The 20,000-nt window shown below is 47.1% G+C and overlaps 3 non-coding genes and 1 pseudogene across 3 annotated transcripts; all 4 read left to right on the top strand.

The window, feature by feature from the left end:
- The first annotated feature begins 5,790 nt into the window (after window positions 1–5,790).
- Window positions 5,791–5,967, top strand: LOC143486605 (U2 spliceosomal RNA; annotated as a pseudogene).
- Window positions 5,968–6,589: 622 nt separating this feature from the next.
- Window positions 6,590–6,708, top strand: LOC143486698 (U5 spliceosomal RNA). The gene has a single exon (XR_013123629.1). It is a non-coding gene; the product is annotated as a U5 spliceosomal RNA (small nuclear RNA).
- Window positions 6,709–13,253: 6,545 nt separating this feature from the next.
- On the top strand, window positions 13,254–13,451 carry LOC143486597 (U2 spliceosomal RNA). The gene has a single exon (XR_013123553.1). It is a non-coding gene; the product is annotated as a U2 spliceosomal RNA (small nuclear RNA).
- Window positions 13,452–14,084: 633 nt separating this feature from the next.
- LOC143486699 (U5 spliceosomal RNA) lies at window positions 14,085–14,203 on the top strand. Its single transcript, XR_013123630.1, has one exon. It is a non-coding gene; the product is annotated as a U5 spliceosomal RNA (small nuclear RNA).
- The last annotated feature ends 5,797 nt before the right edge of the window (window positions 14,204–20,000 follow it).

Consider the following 20,000-nt stretch of genomic DNA (forward strand, 5'->3'; position numbering starts at 1 on the left):
GTACGTACGGCTGGAAGGAAGGAAGGGCGCTGTCTCCGCGGAGGGGAGGCCTGTGCCGGCGAGGCCGGCGCCCAGGCCAGCGCCCATTTCAGGTTATCGCTTCTCGGCCTTTTGGCTAAGATCAGAAGGTCGGGACTGGGATCGACTCCGGAGCCTTCTTGACTGTAGCCTTGTGGCTTCAGCCGTTTGACTCTGGAGATATATTTTGCATGTGGTGAGGAACAAAGAAAAGGATTGTGGTTAGTAAGGTAAGTGTTGGTATTATTATTATTATTATTTTTTGATTGTTATATTAGGAGTTTTATTGTGGTTTAAATTGGTTTTAGTATTCCCTGGTTAACTGTTTTACTGGTATTTTAGTCTCCTTTAGAAAGGTTTAAGGGGTGTGGTGCCTCCCACCATGTCTGCTCCACGAGCAGGCATGAGGAGGCACCACAGTGTGAGGTTCCTGTTTGAAGAAGATGTAAATGGAAAGCTGTTTCACATGTCTAGGTTAGATTTCTCTAGAAATCTAATCCAGACAACCTTACAATTTCACCCAGAAGCTTTAAACTGCCTCATAACTTTGCCCCAAAACAAAGGGTTTGATGTCAGTTTTAGGAATGCAGTGTATTTGAATACTTTTTGGGAAAGGTTTAAGGAAGTACAAGGAAAGTTTGATATGTTTAAGGTTGAAAAATTAACAGATCATGCCAGAAAAACTGTGATTGTGAAGATGTTCAATGAGACAGTATGTTCAGAAGATATATGTGCATGGCTAAGACGGTTTTGTCAAGTTGTAGGTCCACCTGTGAAAGTCGTGGACGAAGATAATATCTGGAACTGTTCATGGAGAATACCCATTAAACAATGGGAGGACGAGACTGGGTACCTAGGGTTGAAACATCTGCCACAGGTAATTGTGTTGGGGGAAAATAGGGGGTACATACATTATCAAGGCATGCCAAAAGTGTGCCGTAAATGTGGGGGAATGGACCATTATGCCGAAGCTTGTACCCAAATTGTGTGCAGTAAGTGTAGAGAAATTGGACACACTTTTCAGGAATGTCCGAATGGTAGGTTGTGTAACCTTTGCGGGGGAAAAAACCATCTCTTTAGAGATTGTCCATATTCTTTCGCAAACAAACTCAAGGCAGCATGGGAAGGGGTAACAAAAATGGCCGAAAAGAAGCATGGTGAAGAACAAGAGAAGGGAGACGGAGAAGAAGGGGCGGAGCCAGAGGTTTTGGCGGGAAACGAGACACATCAGGGGGGCGGGGCAGGCAAGGGGGAAGAAGGGAGGGGCTCACGGGTGGAGCAACCGGAAGAGGCTGAAACAGGAGGGGAGGAACAAGGAGCAAAGGGGGTGGGAGGGGCTACAGGGAGTGAAGAAGGGCGGTCCTCTATTGAGACAATGTCAGAGGTGAGTATACCAGGGTTAGAGAGCAGCTCTGAAGACTCTCTCCCAGGAGCACAAGCATCCAAGAGGCCTGCAGAATCCCCCTTGGTGGAACAATGGGGGAAAAAACAGTTAGATACCTCACTCCCAAGCGCACAAGTGGGGAAGAGACCGGCAGAGTCCCCCTTAATGATGGATGAAAAGAAACAGCGGGCTACAGCAGATAAGGATACCCCTCCCTCAGAGAGGTCTGACCCCTGCTGGCCGGGTGGTTCACCGAACGAGGTATCGTTTTTACACTTACCACCAAGAGGAAGAGCGTCGACTCCTGATCGATCAGGGACAGAAGATATCCCAGTTTTAGACTTCTTTCACCCTGGCAGGAGGAAAATGGAAATGGTTTTAGGAATGGATTTAGACTAGTTTTAATGGATTTTATTGTGTTGAAAGGTTTCTAGTTCCAGTTGCTTTTAGGTCAACCAAGAATGTTGTGGTTTTACCTCCTTTTAAACGTGCTCATGTCTCTCACGATCGCCACCATTAATGTGAGGAGTGTGAGAGCACCTTTGAGAGCACAGAGCATTCTGACTTTTTTAGGAACAGTGACAGCCGATATCATTTTATTACAAGAATGTGCAATCCCCTTCCTGAGATCATACAGAGACTGGGAGCAGCGCTGGGCTGCGGGTCCCTCTCTCTGGAGTGGGTCGCACTACAACAAGTCAGATGGTGTTGCTATCCTAATAAATAACCCTAGACTTGTGGTGAAGGACTGCACTGTGGTGAGTGATGGGCGGGCCATTTTAGCTAATTTGCATTTTTTAGGGAGGGATTTTAAAGTCTTAAATGTGTATGGTTTTAATGAGAAAGAGGAAAGATATGGTTTGCTGGAGGATTTGCAGCCCCGCATGCTGGGGAGGGATCCGATAGTAGTGGGTGGGGATTTTAATTGTGTTTTAAGTAAAAAAGATAGGAGAAATGTGGGAGAGAGTTTTAAACTAGACAAAACATCGGGAAGATTGGCAAATTTGATAACTGATTTTAATTTAGTGGACTGTTACAGGACCATGCATCCACGGGAGGAGGGCTTCACCTGGTCGAGTGGTGATGGTTCCCGGGCCTCTAGAATTGACTACATCTTCACACGTGACTGCCCACCATCAGATGCTAGATTGATCCCCATGTTTTTCTCAGACCACGCCTTACTGTCTTGCACCCTTTCTTTCCCCACAGATGTGACGATAGGGGGAGGGCTGTGGAAGCTGAACTGCTCCCTGCTGCAGGATGAAGGGGTGAGAGACGAATACAGGGAGCAGTACAGACTTTGGCAGTCCCTCCAAGACCGGTACGATTCACGTGCACAGTGGTGGGAGATGGTAAAGGGAAGGACCAAGACGTTTTTTAAAAGGGTGGGAACTTTTAAAAAGAAAAAACAGAAAAGGCGCATGATGGGGCTGCAAAGAAGGTTACAGAGGTATTTCAATCTGGTGAACCAAGGGTTTGATTTTAATGAGGAAATAAAACAGGTAAGAGAAGAAATTAGACTTTTAATGGAGGAGGTAAGCAAAAGACATATAATGACTTGTAAAGAACAGGAACTAGAAGAAGGGGAAAAATGCACAAGATATTTTTTCAAGAAAACAGTGGCGCGGGGAGGAGGGGTTACTAAATTACAAGATGGAGACAAAATAATGAATACAAATCATGGGATCATGGGGGTGGTAGAAAGGTTTTATGAAGATTTATATGGTGAAAAGAAAACACACAAAACAACAATGGAAGAAGTGACCAATTTATTGGAAAATAAAATTAAAGATGATGAACTTTTAACTACAGATTTTACGACAGAGGAACTACAAAATGTTTTAAAAGGTTTTAAAACAGGGAAGTCCCCGGGAGAGGATGGGCTCCCCGTGGAGTTTTACAAAACCTTTTGGGACATTTTAGTAGGGGACCTTTTATGTATTTTTACAGACTTCCAGACTTGTGACGTTTTACCTGACAGTTTTAGGTCAGGGATAGTGACTCTGCTGCACAAAAAAGGGGAAAAATCAGAGATCAGCAATTGGAGACCTATCACACTTTTAAACGTCGATTGTAAGCTTTTTAGCAGAATTTTAGCAAGACGAATGTCATTGGTTTTAGAAGACGTGATTCACCCAGATCAAGCTTGCGCAGTGCCGGGGCGGAGGATCACGGACAACTTGATCCTGATCCGTGACTCCATCTGTTATGTGAGAGACAGAAACATTCGGTTATTAGCATTAAATTTAGATTTCGAAAAAGCTTTTGATCGGGTCTCACACCAGTACCTGTTTCAGGTACTGCAAAAGATGGGGTTCCCCGGGAGGTTTATAGCATGGGTGGGCCTGTTGTACAACGACATCAATAGCAGAATTTTGGTAAATGGGCACCTCTCCAAGGCGATCACTATTCGCTCAGGAGTACGGCAGGGTTGTCCCTTATCCCCGCTCTTGTTCGTCACATGCATGGAACCACTGGCGCAAATCTTGAGAAGGGACCAATGGATCAATGGACTGACTCTGCCAGGGGGACTGACGGTGAAATGTTCATTATACATGGACGACGTGACAGTTTTATGCACAGACATGGTGTCGGCCCAGAGGACCCTAGAGGTAACAGAATGGTTTGGGAGGGCCTCTGGAGCCAAACTGAACCGAGACAAGACTGAGGCACAGCTTTTTGGACCATGGACGAACGTACCAACTGTTTTAGGGGTAAATTTTAAAGAAACAAACATCAGGATTTTAGGGGTGAAATTTGACCGGGCAGGAGGAGGGAGCGGAAATTGGACAACAACCTTAGGGAAAGTTAGACAGAGACTTGGACTGTGGGGACTACGACAATTGACTTTAGAAGGGAAAATTTTAGTGATAAAAGCGGTGATTTTACCTTTGCTTTTATTGCTGTGCTCTGTTTTTAGTCCTCCAAGGAGCTTTCTTTTAGGTTTGGATCGGGCGATCTTCTACTTCCTGTGGGGGTCCAAGTGGGAGCGCCTGAGAAGAGAGACAGTAAAGAAGAGACCGGAAAATGGAGGGAAGGGGCTCCCAGACCCCCACCTGTTTTTAGGCAGCAAATTTACAGCAGCACATATAGAGTACGCAACATCCCCATCCAGGACCAAGACAGCCATTATGGCTCGGTTCTGGATGGGGTCCTATCTGCAAACCATAGGCATTTTAAAACCAGATTTAAGAACGCCAGTATCTTTTAAACTGCCACACGAATACCTTTTTATTAAGAAATTTTTAAAAAAGTATGAGTTGGAAAAATGCACTGTTCAAGAAATGACAAATGCTAAAACCCTGGTCTCCCTTGTTCAGGATCGTGAGGAGGTGAGCAGAGTGGTGGGGATGACGACGGCGGAGGCTCGGAGAGTGTGGGCGAACGCGGCCCACCCGGCCCTCCGGAACAAACAGAAGGACCTTACCTGGATGGTGGCCCATGAAGTCCTCCCGGTCCGGGCGGTGATGCACTCCCGGGGCATGGGGGCAACGGCAGTGTGCCCACGGCCAGGCTGCGGCCAGCCTGAGACCGTGCGGCACGTCCTTTGGGAGTGCAGCGTGGCCAGGGACCTGTGGGCCGCGATCGGCCCCCTGGAATGCCCAAGCCTGCCAGCAGGGGAGGTCCACCCGCAAAGTTACCGGTTAGCGGTGAACGGGGTGGGCCAGGGTGTAGAAAAGTTACCATCAAAAGAATTCAAGGCACTCTGGCTCACCCTTACAAGCGTGACGGCCGCACTGTGGACCTCCCGCAACCTGCTGGTGGGGAAGCGCGTCACGGTGCCCCTCCACGCTATGAAAAAGATGGTAACAACAACGCTGCAGGTGGCGCCGGGCGTCGCCATTTGGAGGAGGGGGCCGAGGTCACACGCAGGGGGGTCCCTGCCACCACCGACCGGGGCTCCCGCCGACGTTTCCTGAGGGGACAGGGATGCCTGAAAGGAGACAGCGGGCTCAGGGGAGGACTTCCTCTGGAGACGCACAGGAAGGGACCTCGACGGAGGGCGGGAGGAGCTGCGGATGCACGCACCTCGGCCTCCCGGCTGGGTTCATCTCTGCCTTCCTCTCTCCTTGTGGTCTTGGACGGGGGGGAGCAGGGTTTGCAATACATCTGAAAAGGACAATACACAAAGTAGTGAATTGGACATTGAAAAGGTTTTATGATATTAAACTGTTTTGGACTTTAAGGGCTTTTAAAATGCTTCTATAATAAAACCTTTTATGTACTATTTTAACAGATGCAAGGATGTGGCTTTTAAAAGAGAAAAGATTGTAAAAATGGTTTTAAAATGCATGACTATTGTGTCTTTTAACCATCCTTTTATCTAATGTGTATGCTGCTTTTTTAACATAAAAGTGACGCTGTATTTATTGATGTAAAGACTCAATAAACATTGTCAAAAAAAAAAAAAATCTGTTCTTATCAGTTTAATATCTGATACGTCCTCTATATGAGGACTTCATATTAAATGGATTTTTAGAACAGGGAGGCGAAACAGGGGCTTGCCCCGTTCGCCCCACGCATCGACCTGGTATTGCAGTACCTCCAGGAACGGTGCACCTTCCTAAACGTGTGGAAAAGAAAGAGTTTGTTGCTGGTTGTATGGTATGATCAGCCTGTTTATTTTAATGAATTTGTAATATGTGTGTGTGTGTGTGTGTGTGTGTGTGTGTGTGTGTGTGTGTGTGTGTGTGTATATATATATATATATATATATAATATTATATTATAAAACTTTATTTTTACATTTGCTGGTTGATTTGTCTGTCTCTGTCTGTCTGTCTGTGTGAATAAATAAAACAAAGCAGCCAAAAGCGCTCACTCCTTTAAAAAAAACCAGAATAAGTAAGAATGAAGGGGAGTGAGTGGTCTCTGTCTCTCTCACTGCCTTGTCAGCTGGTCACAAATGCAGTGCGAGCGGAGGCCACTCCCCTTTCGGCGGTTTGCAGTTTTCCCTCCGTTTTTGTTCTTTTTTTTTTTTTTTTTTTTTTTTTTTTTGAGATTGTTACTGTTTTTTCCCCTCCTCTCTCTCTCTCTCTCTCTCTCCATTATAGCCTGCCAGCCCTGCCTGCCTGCCTGCCTGATGTTGCCAACAAGCCACAGCCCCGCAGGCTCCTCCCTTGTTACCGCGAACAAACGAGCTAGGCTTTAGGTTGGCGTAGCGGGACGCCTGAGCCTACATGGCTATAGCTCGGGTTTCTCTTCATTCACGCACAAATCTTTCGCCTTTTACTAAAGATTTCCGTGGAGGGGAACGTCAAAGAGTCAAATTGATTTTTTGGAGCGCTCTGCCTCCGGGCAGGGCCGCAACAATCTGTACAATGAGAATGTGTATAAACGTAGGGGTGGGCGTGGCACGAAGGGAAGGGTGAGCGTACGTACGGCCGGAAGGAAGGAAGGAAGGGCGCTGTCTCCGCGGAGGGGAGGCCTGTGCCGGCGAGGCCGGCGCCCAGGCCAGCGCCCATTTCAGGTTATCGCTTCTCGGCCTTTTGGCTAAGATCAAGGGGCGGAGACAGCGATCGACTCTTTGGAGATACCTGACTGCAGCCTATCAGTGGCGGCGGCCATTTTCTTTCAGAGAGTACAATTGTAAGGGAGAAAGTGGTGGAAAATTAATCAAACTTTTGTTCTTTTTTTTTTTTAATTGTCTAGGTGCATTTTGGAGTGGAGAACATCTTGCAAGGAGGGTGCTGTGGTGGACGGTTTGTAGGCGCCCAGTGTCTGGGTTTCGGCGGCCAACAAAGGTAAGTGCTGTTTTTTTCTTTTGTGGGTCCTGTATCGGCTGTGGAGTTAGCTGCCAGCTGCTAGCTTTTAAACTAGAGGTGCCTCCACCATGTCGGCTGCTAGAGTCGGTGTGAGGAGGCACCATAGTGTCCGCTTCCGATACATGGGCTCAGAGGAAAATCTAGGAGAACTATCTAGATTGGACTTTTCTAGAAAACTATTTCAGAGATGCTTGGGGTTTAAGGCCACGGATTTAAATTGTATTTTAGCACTGCCTGGTAACAGAGGATATGACGTTAGTTTTAGGACAGCAGCAGGGCTGCAGGACTTTTGGCAAAGATATGAGAAACACAGAGACCAGTTTGCCTTGTTCATAGTAGAAAAACTAACTGTCAACCCACAGAAATTGGTATATGTCAGAATGTTCAATGAAACGGTCACAGGAGAGGATATAGGTACCTGGCTGGGCAGGTATTGTATAGTTAAAACTCCGCCTAGTAAGGTAATGGACGAAGACGGCATATGGACATGCTCTTGGAAAGCGTCGGTACAATTGAAGCTAGAGCCAACAGGGTACTTGGGTCTGCAGCACATACCGTCCATGATAGCCTTGGGGGAAAATAGGGGCTATATCTTCTATCAGGGAATGCCCAAACTGTGCCGGAAGTGTGGAGAGTTTGGGCATTTAGCAGAAGCTTGTCAGGTAACTGTGTGCAAAAAGTGTAGGGAAGTGGGCCACGTCTTTGAAAATTGTCCTAATGGAAGGAAATGCAACCTGTGTGGGGAAGATAACCACCTTTTTAGAGAGTGTCCGTTATCGTTTGCGAATAAAGTTAAAGCTAAAATGGCAGAGGAACAAACACACAAAACAAAAATGGCCGACATGCAGCATGGTGAGCAGGCAGGAAAGAAGAATGGGGAAGAAGGGGCGGGGCCGAGTGAAGGGGCGGGGCCGAGTGAAGGGGCGGGGCCAAGTGAAGGGGCGGGGCCGAGTGAAGGGGCGGGGCCGAGTGAAGGGGCGGGGCCGAGTGAAGGGGCGGGGCCAGGTGAAGGGGCGGGGCCAGGTGAAGGGGCGGGGCCAAGTGAAGGGGCGGGGCCAAGTGAAGGGGCGGGGCCAAGTGAAGGGGCGGGGCCAAGTGAAGGGGTGGGACCAAGTGAAATGGTGGGTAAACGGAAGAGGGGGGCCAGAGGGACTAGAGAGAAAGGGGCAAGAGGGAGGGTAGGGGGCGGAGTACAGGTGGAAGCACCGCCCCCTGGGTTACAAGACTTGCAAGATTTGGAAAGCATACTTGAGGAATGTATAGGTACCATTACAAGCAGGGTGGATGTGCAACCTGTGAGTGGAAGAGAGGAAGAAAAACGGAAGAGGGAGGCAGGAGTTTTTAGAGAAAGAAGGGAAAGGGGGAGGGAAGTGGGTGGAGTGGAAGCACCGCCCGCAGTACAACAAGATTTAGAAACCATAAATGAGGAACATGTAGCGAACCCAGAAGGTGAGGTGGAAGTGAGTTTTAAAAATAGAAGGGAAGGGATGGAAAACAGAAAAGGAGAACTGGCAATGACGACAGTCTCGGAGGAGAGTGGAGAATCATCCACTTCCCTACCTGATGGTCAGACAGCCAAAAAATTGGCGGTATCTCTAGAGCCAGAGGACGCTCAAGAAGTCCGACAGGAAGCGCTGAGCTCCTTATCGGATGATGTACAGCGTCGGTGGCCAGAGACCTCCCCCAATGCAATTGCCTTCGCCCACATACGACTCAAGGCTTCCACACCCAGGCGTAGGCGCGGGGTGGAGCTAGAAGAAATGAGAGAAGACTACTTAGGTGAAGCGCAAATGGGTGCAGAGCCACTAGGTGAACCCCCATTAAGCTCCACGAGATGGATTAAAGAAGAAAGGGTGTCTGAAGAAGTGATGTGGATTCCTCACTCTTCATGATGCGAGGACAAAATAAAAATATGAGACATTGTAAAATGCATATTATAGGTGGTAGAGCATACACATCCTTTTATAAAATGTATGAATGCATTATTTATGTTTTTAACATGCATACAGACCTATTGGTTTTAGCGAAATGCGGCAGTTTTGTGGTTTGGTCCTCTTTGGCGTTGCCAGTCGTGTCTCAGCCTCTGTACATGCCCGTCAGAATCTCCATCTGAAAAGCAAGAAGAACACACCATTATTAATCATGGGAAATAGTCTTACCTTGTGGGTTACTTTACTCAACATCATTATGACACTTACCATATCCACAATCAATGTAAGAAGCATTAGATCGCTGCTAAGAGCTGAAAACATTTTACAGTTTTTAAGTAAAGAGAAGGCTGACATTATTTTACTACAGGAATGTGCCTTACCATATATGAAATCATACAGGCAGTGGGAAGAAAAGTGGCGGGTGGGGCAATCAGTATGGAGTGGCTCAAATGCAAACAAGGCAGATGGAGTGGCCATTTTAGTGAAAAACCCTGACCTAATCATACAAGAGGTGACCATTATACAAGAAGGGCGAATCATGCTAATGGTTTTAAGTTTTTTAGGCACAGTTTTTAAGGTCTTAAACATATATGGTTTTACAGAAAAACATGAGAGACATGAACAGCTAGAAACATTACAGATGCATTTAGTAGGGAATATGCCGCTAATAGTGGGAGGGGATTTTAACTGCATATTAGAGGAAACAGGAAGACTGAGAAAAGGGACAGACGTTAAATTGGATAAAACATCACGGTGTTTAAAGGGGATTTTAACTGATTTTAAATTGGTAGACAGTTTTAAAAGTACAAGGCCACGCGATCCCGGGTTTACATGGAGAAGCCCGGATGGCACTAGGGCTTCCCGAATTGATTATGTTTTCATAAGAGGGTGTAAGGTTATGGAGGCATCAATAACACCTGTCTTTTTCTCTGACCATGCTCTTTTGAGGAGTGCACTCACACTAGGGGATGGTGGGTTAAGAGGGACGGGCACATGGAAACTAAATTGCACAGCTTTGGCAGAGAAGACAGTACAGGCAGAGTTTAGAGAAGAATATGAGTCTTGGAAGTCACTACAAGACCTGTGTGATACAAAGTTAGAATGGTGGATTATGGTGAAACAAAAAGCGGCAGAGTTTTTCCAAAGAGTGGGGCGACGCCAAAAAGCAAAGGAACGCCGGCAAATGGCTGGCTTACAAAAGCGCCTCCAGCGATATTTTAACCTGGTTAATAATGGGCACGATTTTAGCATGGAAATAGAAGAAGTGAAGAAGGAAATGCGTGAGTTGGCAACGGCACAAAGCAAAGGGATTATTTTAAGGGCAAAGGCAGAAAAGCTTGAATCTGATGAGAAATGTACTAGATTCTTTTTTAAGCGGGTGATGGAAAAAAACACACCTCTAACGGAGTTACACACGGACAATGGTAAAAAGATAAGCGGAATGGAAAACATAATGACAGCAGTGGAGGATTTTTATACAAATCTATATGCCGCTGAGCCAATAAATTATAATGTAATGAGAGAAGTGTTAGGTAAGATGACATCGCGAATTGCAAATGCAGACACGTTAGTGAAGGACATCACAGAATTGGAGCTAGATAATAGCATGAAAAGCTTTAAAGCTGGCAAAACGCCGGGAGCAGACGGATTGCCATGCGAATTTTATAGGACATTCTGGGATATTTTAAAACAGGACATTTTAGAGGTATTTAGAGAACTGGACAACTTAACTGAACTGCCAAGGGCTTTCACAGAGGGTCTTGTAACGCTTTTATTTAAGAAAGGGGATAGAAAAAATTTGAAAAACTGGAGACCGATCACTCTTTTAAATGTGGATCTTAAACTTTTTAGCAAAATTTTAGCATTACGCATGTCTACTGTTTTAAAGGATTTTATTCACCCAGACCAGGCGTGTGCAGTACCAGGAAGGAGGATCACCGATGGCCTAATACTGATCAGAGACACCATCTGTCATGCGAGGGACAGACAAATGAGGCTCATAGTGTTAAATCTGGATTTCGAAAAAGCGTTTGATCGGGTCTCGCACCAGTACCTGTTACAGGTACTGCAAAAAGTGGGCTTTCCTGGGAGGCTGATAAAATGGGTGGGATTACTGTACAACGACATAACTAGCAGGATTATGGTAAACGGGAGACCATCAAAAGCGATAAATTTAAATCGCGGTGTCCGTCAGGGCTGCCCGTTATCCTCCTTGCTGTATGTTGCCTGCATCGAACCACTCGCACAGATCTTAAGACAAGATGCCTGGATAAAAGGCATGCATATACCGGGAGGGGAGGGACAGGAATCACGATGTGTGCTTTACATGGATGATGTAAACGTACTATGTACAAACACACACTCTGTACAAAGGGTATTTGAACTGACTGATTGGTTTGGCAAAGCTTCAGGGGCGAAATTGAACAGGAGTAAATCTATAGCAAAGATGTTTGGGCCATGGGGGAAGGAAAAATTGCAGGGTGTGGAAGTACATGTGCAGCGGGCAGACATCAAGATCCTTGGGGTATACTTTGATGAGGAGGTCAAGGGGACAGGCAATTGGGCCGGACTTTTAAGTAAGGCCAGACAAAAGCTGGGCCTGTGGTCCCTCCGACATTTGACATGGGAAGGGAAAATATTGATCATAAAAGCAGTGATTCTACCCTTGTTTTTACTAACATCTGCTGTTTTTATGCCTCCGAGAGCAGTGATCTTAGCAATGGAACGTGCCATGTTTTACTTCTTATGGGGATCCAAATGGGAACGTCTAAGAAGAGAAGTGGTGAAACGAAGACCGGAGAATGGTGGGAAAGGGGTGCCTGATTTTTATCTGTTTTTAGGTAGCTGCTTCATAGCCACACATTTTAAGTATGCAACAAGCGAGAGCAAAACTGGAGCATGGGTAAAATTCCATCTGGGAACATACCTACGCCGCTTGAAATTGGTTAATGTAGACCTGCGAACACCTGTGAGCTTTAATTTGGTAAAGTGCTATGCTTTTATCCCACGCTTCATGCAAAACTTCAAACTGGAAGGGGAAGCCAGACAAGTACTGACTAACCACAAAGCCATCCTATCTTGTGTACAGGGACGGGAGCCGGTGCTGCGGGTCCAGGGACTCGGGGAGGCCGAGTCCAGGGTGGTGTGGCGCAATGCCGCACACCCTGCTCTCCTCAACGCCCACAAGGACCTGTCATGGATGGCTGCCCATGAGATCCTCCCGGCGAGGGCCGTGATGCACTCCCGAGGCATGGCCAGGAACCCCATCTGCCCGCGGCCCGGGTGTGGCGCGCCCGAGACCGTGAGGCACGCGCTCTGGGAGTGCAGCGCAGCCCGAGATCTCTGGTCAATAACCGGCACCCTGTGGTGCCCGAGCCTGCCAGCAGGTGCGGACCCCATGCTGGATTACTGGAAAGCAGTAAACGGGGTGGGCTGGGGCCGACACGTGACACCAGCCGTGTTTGAGATGCTCTGGCCCACCTTAAACAGCATTAAAGACGCCATCTGGGCCGCAAGGAACCTGCTGGTGGGGAAGCGGTTGGAGCTGCCACTCCGGGGCAAAAAGACACTGGTGGAAGCCCGACAGCGAACGTATGCAGCCCGCCGCCATTCGGAGGGGGGTGCCGGGACCAGCTAGGGAAGATCAAGGGCTGCCACGGTCCTCGCTGCTTGCCGACGCACCCCAGACCACTTGGAGGAGCAGCGAGCCATGGTTTAAGAGGATCTCCGCTGGGCGGCCAGGGGGCAGGCCCAGGGACGGGAGAGTGGGCGGAGACTCGCGGGGCCGGCGTCCCGTCCCCTCCCCCTTTAGGAATGGCATTTGCATCTTATGTTTTCTGTTGGGCTTACTGCAAAGCATGCATGGGGGGTAAATGTGTATACATAACCTCAGGATGGGGAAGGCCACATGGAGCGTGGGATGAGTGTACAGCAAGGCAGATAAATGCATATGTAGGCAAATGGAAAACATGCCCATTGTATATATATGACTCTTTTATTGTTTTTATTATACCTTTTATTGTAATATATTATACGCAATGGTCACGCACCCCCTTCAACACACAATCAACACACAAGAAACACAACTCAGAAGAAATGTTCCTTTATTGTAAAATTCAATGACATGCATGAATTGTATTCAGTTGTGAAATGAATCTTGCTTGTAACCTGTGACAATAACCAATAAAAAAAAAAAAAAAATCTGTTCTTATCAGTTTAATATCTGATACGTCCTCTATATGAGGACTTCATATTAAATGGATTTTTAGAACAGGGAGGCGAAACAGGGGCTTGCCCCGTTCGCCCCACGCATCGACCTGGTATTGCAGTACCTCCAGGAACGGTGCACCTTCCTAAACGTGTGGAAAAGAAAGAGTTTGTTGCTGGTTGTATGGTATGATCAGCCTGTTTATTTTAATGAATTTGTAATATGTGTGTGTGTGTGTGTGTGTGTGTGTGTGTGTGTGTGTGTGTGTGTGTATATATATATATATATATATATAATATTATATTATAAAACTTTATTTTTACATTTGCTGGTTGATTTGTCTGTCTCTGTCTGTCTGTCTGTGTGAATAAATAAAACAAAGCAGCCAAAAGCGCTCACTCCTTTAAAAAAAACCAGAATAAGTAAGAATGAAGGGGAGTGAGTGGTCTCTGTCTCTCTCACTGCCTTGTCAGCTGGTCACAAATGCAGTGCGAGCGGAGGCCACTCCCCTTTCGGCGGTTTGCAGTTTTCCCTCCGTTTTTGTTTTTTTTTTTTTTTTTTTTTTTTTTTTTGAGATTGTTACTGTTTTTTCCCCTCCCCTCTCTCTCTCTCTCTCTCTCTCTCTCTCTCTCTCCATTATAGCCTGCCAGCCCTGCCTGCCTGCCTGCCTGCCTGATGTTGCCAACAAGCCACAGCCCCGCAGGCTCCTCCCTTGTTACCGCGAACAAACGAGCTAGGCTTTAGGTTGGCGTAGCGGGACGCCTGAGCCTACATGGCTATAGCTCGGGTTTCTCTTCATTCACGCACAAATCTTTCGCCTTTTACTAAAGATTTCCGTGGAGGGGAACGTCAAAGAGTCAAATTGATTTTTTGGAGCGCTCTGCCTCCGGGCAGGGCCGCAACAATCTGTACAATGAGAATGTGTATAAACGTAGGGGTGGGCGTGGCACGAAGGGAAGGGTGAGCGTACGTACGGCTGGAAGGAAGGAAGGGCGCTGTCTCCGCGGAGGGGAGGCCTGTGCCGGCGAGGCCGGCGCCCAGGCCAGCGCCCATTTCAGGTTATCGCTTCTCGGCCTTTTGGCTAAGATCAGAAGGTCGGGACTGGGATCGACTCCGGAGCCTTCTTGACTGTAGCCTTGTGGCTTCAGCCGTTTGACTCTGGAGATATATTTTGCATGTGGTGAGGAACAAAGAAAAGGATTGTGGTTAGTAAGGTAAGTGTTGGTATTATTATTATTATTATTTTTTGATTGTTATATTAGGAGTTTTATTGTGGTTTAAATTGGTTTTAGTATTCCCTGGTTAACTGTTTTACTGGTATTTTAGTCTCCTTTAGAAAGGTTTAAGGGGTGTGGTGCCTCCCACCATGTCTGCTCCACGAGCAGGCATGAGGAGGCACCACAGTGTGAGGTTCCTGTTTGAAGAAGATGTAAATGGAAAGCTGTTTCACATGTCTAGGTTAGATTTCTCTAGAAATCTAATCCAGACAACCTTACAATTTCACCCAGAAGCTTTAAACTGCCTCATAACTTTGCCCCAAAACAAAGGGTTTGATGTCAGTTTTAGGAATGCAGTGTATTTGAATACTTTTTGGGAAAGGTTTAAGGAAGTACAAGGAAAGTTTGATATGTTTAAGGTTGAAAAATTAACAGATCATGCCAGAAAAACTGTGATTGTGAAGATGTTCAATGAGACAGTATGTTCAGAAGATATATGTGCATGGCTAAGACGGTTTTGTCAAGTTGTAGGTCCACCTGTGAAAGTCGTGGACGAAGATAATATCTGGAACTGTTCATGGAGAATACCCATTAAACAATGGGAGGACGAGACTGGGTACCTAGGGTTGAAACATCTGCCACAGGTAATTGTGTTGGGGGAAAATAGGGGGTACATACATTATCAAGGCATGCCAAAAGTGTGCCGTAAATGTGGGGGAATGGACCATTATGCCGAAGCTTGTACCCAAATTGTGTGCAGTAAGTGTAGAGAAATTGGACACACTTTTCAGGAATGTCCGAATGGTAGGTTGTGTAACCTTTGCGGGGGAAAAAACCATCTCTTTAGAGATTGTCCATATTCTTTCGCAAACAAACTCAAGGCAGCATGGGAAGGGGTAACAAAAATGGCCGAAAAGAAGCATGGTGAAGAACAAGAGAAGGGAGACGGAGAAGAAGGGGCGGAGCCAGAGGTTTTGGCGGGAAACGAGACACATCAGGGGGGCGGGGCAGGCAAGGGGGAAGAAGGGAGGGGCTCACGGGTGGAGCAACCGGAAGAGGCTGAAACAGGAGGGGAGGAACAAGGAGCAAAGGGGGTGGGAGGGGCTACAGGGAGTGAAGAAGGGCGGTCCTCTATTGAGACAATGTCAGAGGTGAGTATACCAGGGTTAGAGAGCAGCTCTGAAGACTCTCTCCCAGGAGCACAAGCATCCAAGAGGCCTGCAGAATCCCCCTTGGTGGAACAATGGGGGAAAAAACAGTTAGATACCTCACTCCCAAGCGCACAAGTGGGGAAGAGACCGGCAGAGTCCCCCTTAATGATGGATGAAAAGAAACAGCGGGCTACAGCAGATAAGGATACCCCTCCCTCAGAGAGGTCTGACCCCTGCTGGCCGGGTGGTTCACCGAACGAGGTATCGTTTTTACACTTACCACCAAGAGGAAGAGCGTCGACTCCTGATCGATCAGGGACAGAAGATATCCCAGTTTTAGACTTCTTTCACCCTGGCAGGAGGAAAATGGAAATGGTTTTAGGAATGGATTTAGACTAGTTTTAATGGATTTTATTGTGTTGAAAGGTTTCTAGTTCCAGTTGCTTTTAGGTCAACCAAGAATGTTGTGGTTTTACCTCCTTTTAAACGTGCTCATGTCTCTCACGATCGCCACCATTAATGTGAGGAGTGTGAGAGCACCTTTGAGAGCACAGAGCATTCTGACTTTTTTAGGAACAGTGACAGCCGATATCATTTTATTACAAGAATGTGCAATCCCCTTCCTGAGATCATACAGAGACTGGGAGCAGCGCTGGGCTGCGGGTCCCTCTCTCTGGAGTGGGTCGCACTACAACAAGTCAGATGGTGTTGCTATCCTAATAAATAACCCTAGACTTGTGGTGAAGGACTGCACTGTGGTGAGTGATGGGCGGGCCATTTTAGCTAATTTGCATTTTTTAGGGAGGGATTTTAAAGTCTTAAATGTGTATGGTTTTAATGAGAAAGAGGAAAGATATGGTTTGCTGGAGGATTTGCAGCCCCGCATGCTGGGGAGGGATCCGATAGTAGTGGGTGGGGATTTTAATTGTGTTTTAAGTAAAAAAGATAGGAGAAATGTGGGAGAGAGTTTTAAACTAGACAAAACATCGGGAAGATTGGCAAATTTGATAACTGATTTTAATTTAGTGGACTGTTACAGGACCATGCATCCACGGGAGGAGGGCTTCACCTGGTCGAGTGGTGATGGTTCCCGGGCCTCTAGAATTGACTACATCTTCACACGTGACTGCCCACCATCAGATGCTAGATTGATCCCCATGTTTTTCTCAGACCACGCCTTACTGTCTTGCACCCTTTCTTTCCCCACAGATGTGACGATAGGGGGAGGGCTGTGGAAGCTGAACTGCTCCCTGCTGCAGGATGAAGGGGTGAGAGACGAATACAGGGAGCAGTACAGACTTTGGCAGTCCCTCCAAGACCGGTACGATTCACGTGCACAGTGGTGGGAGATGGTAAAGGGAAGGACCAAGACGTTTTTTAAAAGGGTGGGAACTTTTAAAAAGAAAAAACAGAAAAGGCGCATGATGGGGCTGCAAAGAAGGTTACAGAGGTATTTCAATCTGGTGAACCAAGGGTTTGATTTTAATGAGGAAATAAAACAGGTAAGAGAAGAAATTAGACTTTTAATGGAGGAGGTAAGCAAAAGACATATAATGACTTGTAAAGAACAGGAACTAGAAGAAGGGGAAAAATGCACAAGATATTTTTTCAAGAAAACAGTGGCGCGGGGAGGAGGGGTTACTAAATTACAAGATGGAGACAAAATAATGAATACAAATCATGGGATCATGGGGGTGGTAGAAAGGTTTTATGAAGATTTATATGGTGAAAAGAAAACACACAAAACAACAATGGAAGAAGTGACCAATTTATTGGAAAATAAAATTAAAGATGATGAACTTTTAACTACAGATTTTACGACAGAGGAACTACAAAATGTTTTAAAAGGTTTTAAAACAGGGAAGTCCCCGGGAGAGGATGGGCTCCCCGTGGAGTTTTACAAAACCTTTTGGGACATTTTAGTAGGGGACCTTTTATGTATTTTTACAGACTTCCAGACTTGTGACGTTTTACCTGACAGTTTTAGGTCAGGGATAGTGACTCTGCTGCACAAAAAAGGGGAAAAATCAGAGATCAGCAATTGGAGACCTATCACACTTTTAAACGTCGATTGTAAGCTTTTTAGCAGAATTTTAGCAAGACGAATGTCATTGGTTTTAGAAGACGTGATTCACCCAGATCAAGCTTGCGCAGTGCCGGGGCGGAGGATCACGGACAACTTGATCCTGATCCGTGACTCCATCTGTTATGTGAGAGACAGAAACATTCGGTTATTAGCATTAAATTTAGATTTCGAAAAAGCTTTTGATCGGGTCTCACACCAGTACCTGTTTCAGGTACTGCAAAAGATGGGGTTCCCCGGGAGGTTTATAGCATGGGTGGGCCTGTTGTACAACGACATCAATAGCAGAATTTTGGTAAATGGGCACCTCTCCAAGGCGATCACTATTCGCTCAGGAGTACGGCAGGGTTGTCCCTTATCCCCGCTCTTGTTCGTCACATGCATGGAACCACTGGCGCAAATCTTGAGAAGGGACCAATGGATCAATGGACTGACTCTGCCAGGGGGACTGACGGTGAAATGTTCATTATACATGGACGACGTGACAGTTTTATGCACAGACATGGTGTCGGCCCAGAGGACCCTAGAGGTAACAGAATGGTTTGGGAGGGCCTCTGGAGCCAAACTGAACCGAGACAAGACTGAGGCACAGCTTTTTGGACCATGGACGAACGTACCAACTGTTTTAGGGGTAAATTTTAAAGAAACAAACATCAGGATTTTAGGGGTGAAATTTGACCGGGCAGGAGGAGGGAGCGGAAATTGGACAACAACCTTAGGGAAAGTTAGACAGAGACTTGGACTGTGGGGACTACGACAATTGACTTTAGAAGGGAAAATTTTAGTGATAAAAGCGGTGATTTTACCTTTGCTTTTATTGCTGTGCTCTGTTTTTAGTCCTCCAAGGAGCTTTCTTTTAGGTTTGGATCGGGCGATCTTCTACTTCCTGTGGGGGTCCAAGTGGGAGCGCCTGAGAAGAGAGACAGTAAAGAAGAGACCGGAAAATGGAGGGAAGGGGCTCCCAGACCCCCACCTGTTTTTAGGCAGCAAATTTACAGCAGCACATATAGAGTACGCAACATCCCCATCCAGGACCAAGACAGCCATTATGGCTCGGTTCTGGATGGGGTCCTATCTGCAAACCATAGGCATTTTAAAACCAGATTTAAGAACGCCAGTATCTTTTAAACTGCCACACGAATACCTTTTTATTAAGAAATTTTTAAAAAAGTATGAGTTGGAAAAATGCACTGTTCAAGAAATGACAAATGCTAAAACCCTGGTCTCCCTTGTTCAGGATCGTGAGGAGGTGAGCAGAGTGGTGGGGATGACGACGGCGGAGGCTCGGAGAGTGTGGGCGAACGCGGCCCACCCGGCCCTCCGGAACAAACAGAAGGACCTTACCTGGATGGTGGCCCATGAAGTCCTCCCGGTCCGGGCGGTGATGCACTCCCGGGGCATGGGGGCAACGGCAGTGTGCCCACGGCCAGGCTGCGGCCAGCCTGAGACCGTGCGGCACGTCCTTTGGGAGTGCAGCGTGGCCAGGGACCTGTGGGCCGCGATCGGCCCCCTGGAATGCCCAAGCCTGCCAGCAGGGGAGGTCCACCCGCAAAGTTACCGGTTAGCGGTGAACGGGGTGGGCCAGGGTGTAGAAAAGTTACCATCAAAAGAATTCAAGGCACTCTGGCTCACCCTTACAAGCGTGACGGCCGCACTGTGGACCTCCCGCAACCTGCTGGTGGGGAAGCGCGTCACGGTGCCCCTCCACGCTATGAAAAAGATGGTAACAACAACGCTGCAGGTGGCGCCGGGCGTCGCCATTTGGAGGAGGGGGCCGAGGTCACACGCAGGGGGGTCCCTGCCACCACCGACCGGGGCTCCCGCCGACGTTTCCTGAGGGGACAGGGATGCCTGAAAGGAGACAGCGGGCTCAGGGGAGGACTTCCTCTGGAGACGCACAGGAAGGGACCTCGACGGAGGGCGGGAGGAGCTGCGGATGCACGCACCTCGGCCTCCCGGCTGGGTTCATCTCTGCCTTCCTCTCTCCTTGTGGTCTTGGACGGGGGGGAGCAGGGTTTGCAATACATCTGAAAAGGACAATACACAAAGTAGTGAATTGGACATTGAAAAGGTTTTATGATATTAAACTGTTTTGGACTTTAAGGGCTTTTAAAATGCTTCTATAATAAAACCTTTTATGTACTATTTTAACAGATGCAAGGATGTGGCTTTTAAAAGAGAAAAGATTGTAAAAATGGTTTTAAAATGCATGACTATTGTGTCTTTTAACCATCCTTTTATCTA

This window comes from Brachyhypopomus gauderio, unplaced genomic scaffold, assembly GCF_052324685.1.
Source record: "Brachyhypopomus gauderio isolate BG-103 unplaced genomic scaffold, BGAUD_0.2 sc44, whole genome shotgun sequence".
In the NCBI taxonomy this organism is placed as follows: domain Eukaryota; kingdom Metazoa; phylum Chordata; class Actinopteri; order Gymnotiformes; family Hypopomidae; genus Brachyhypopomus; species Brachyhypopomus gauderio.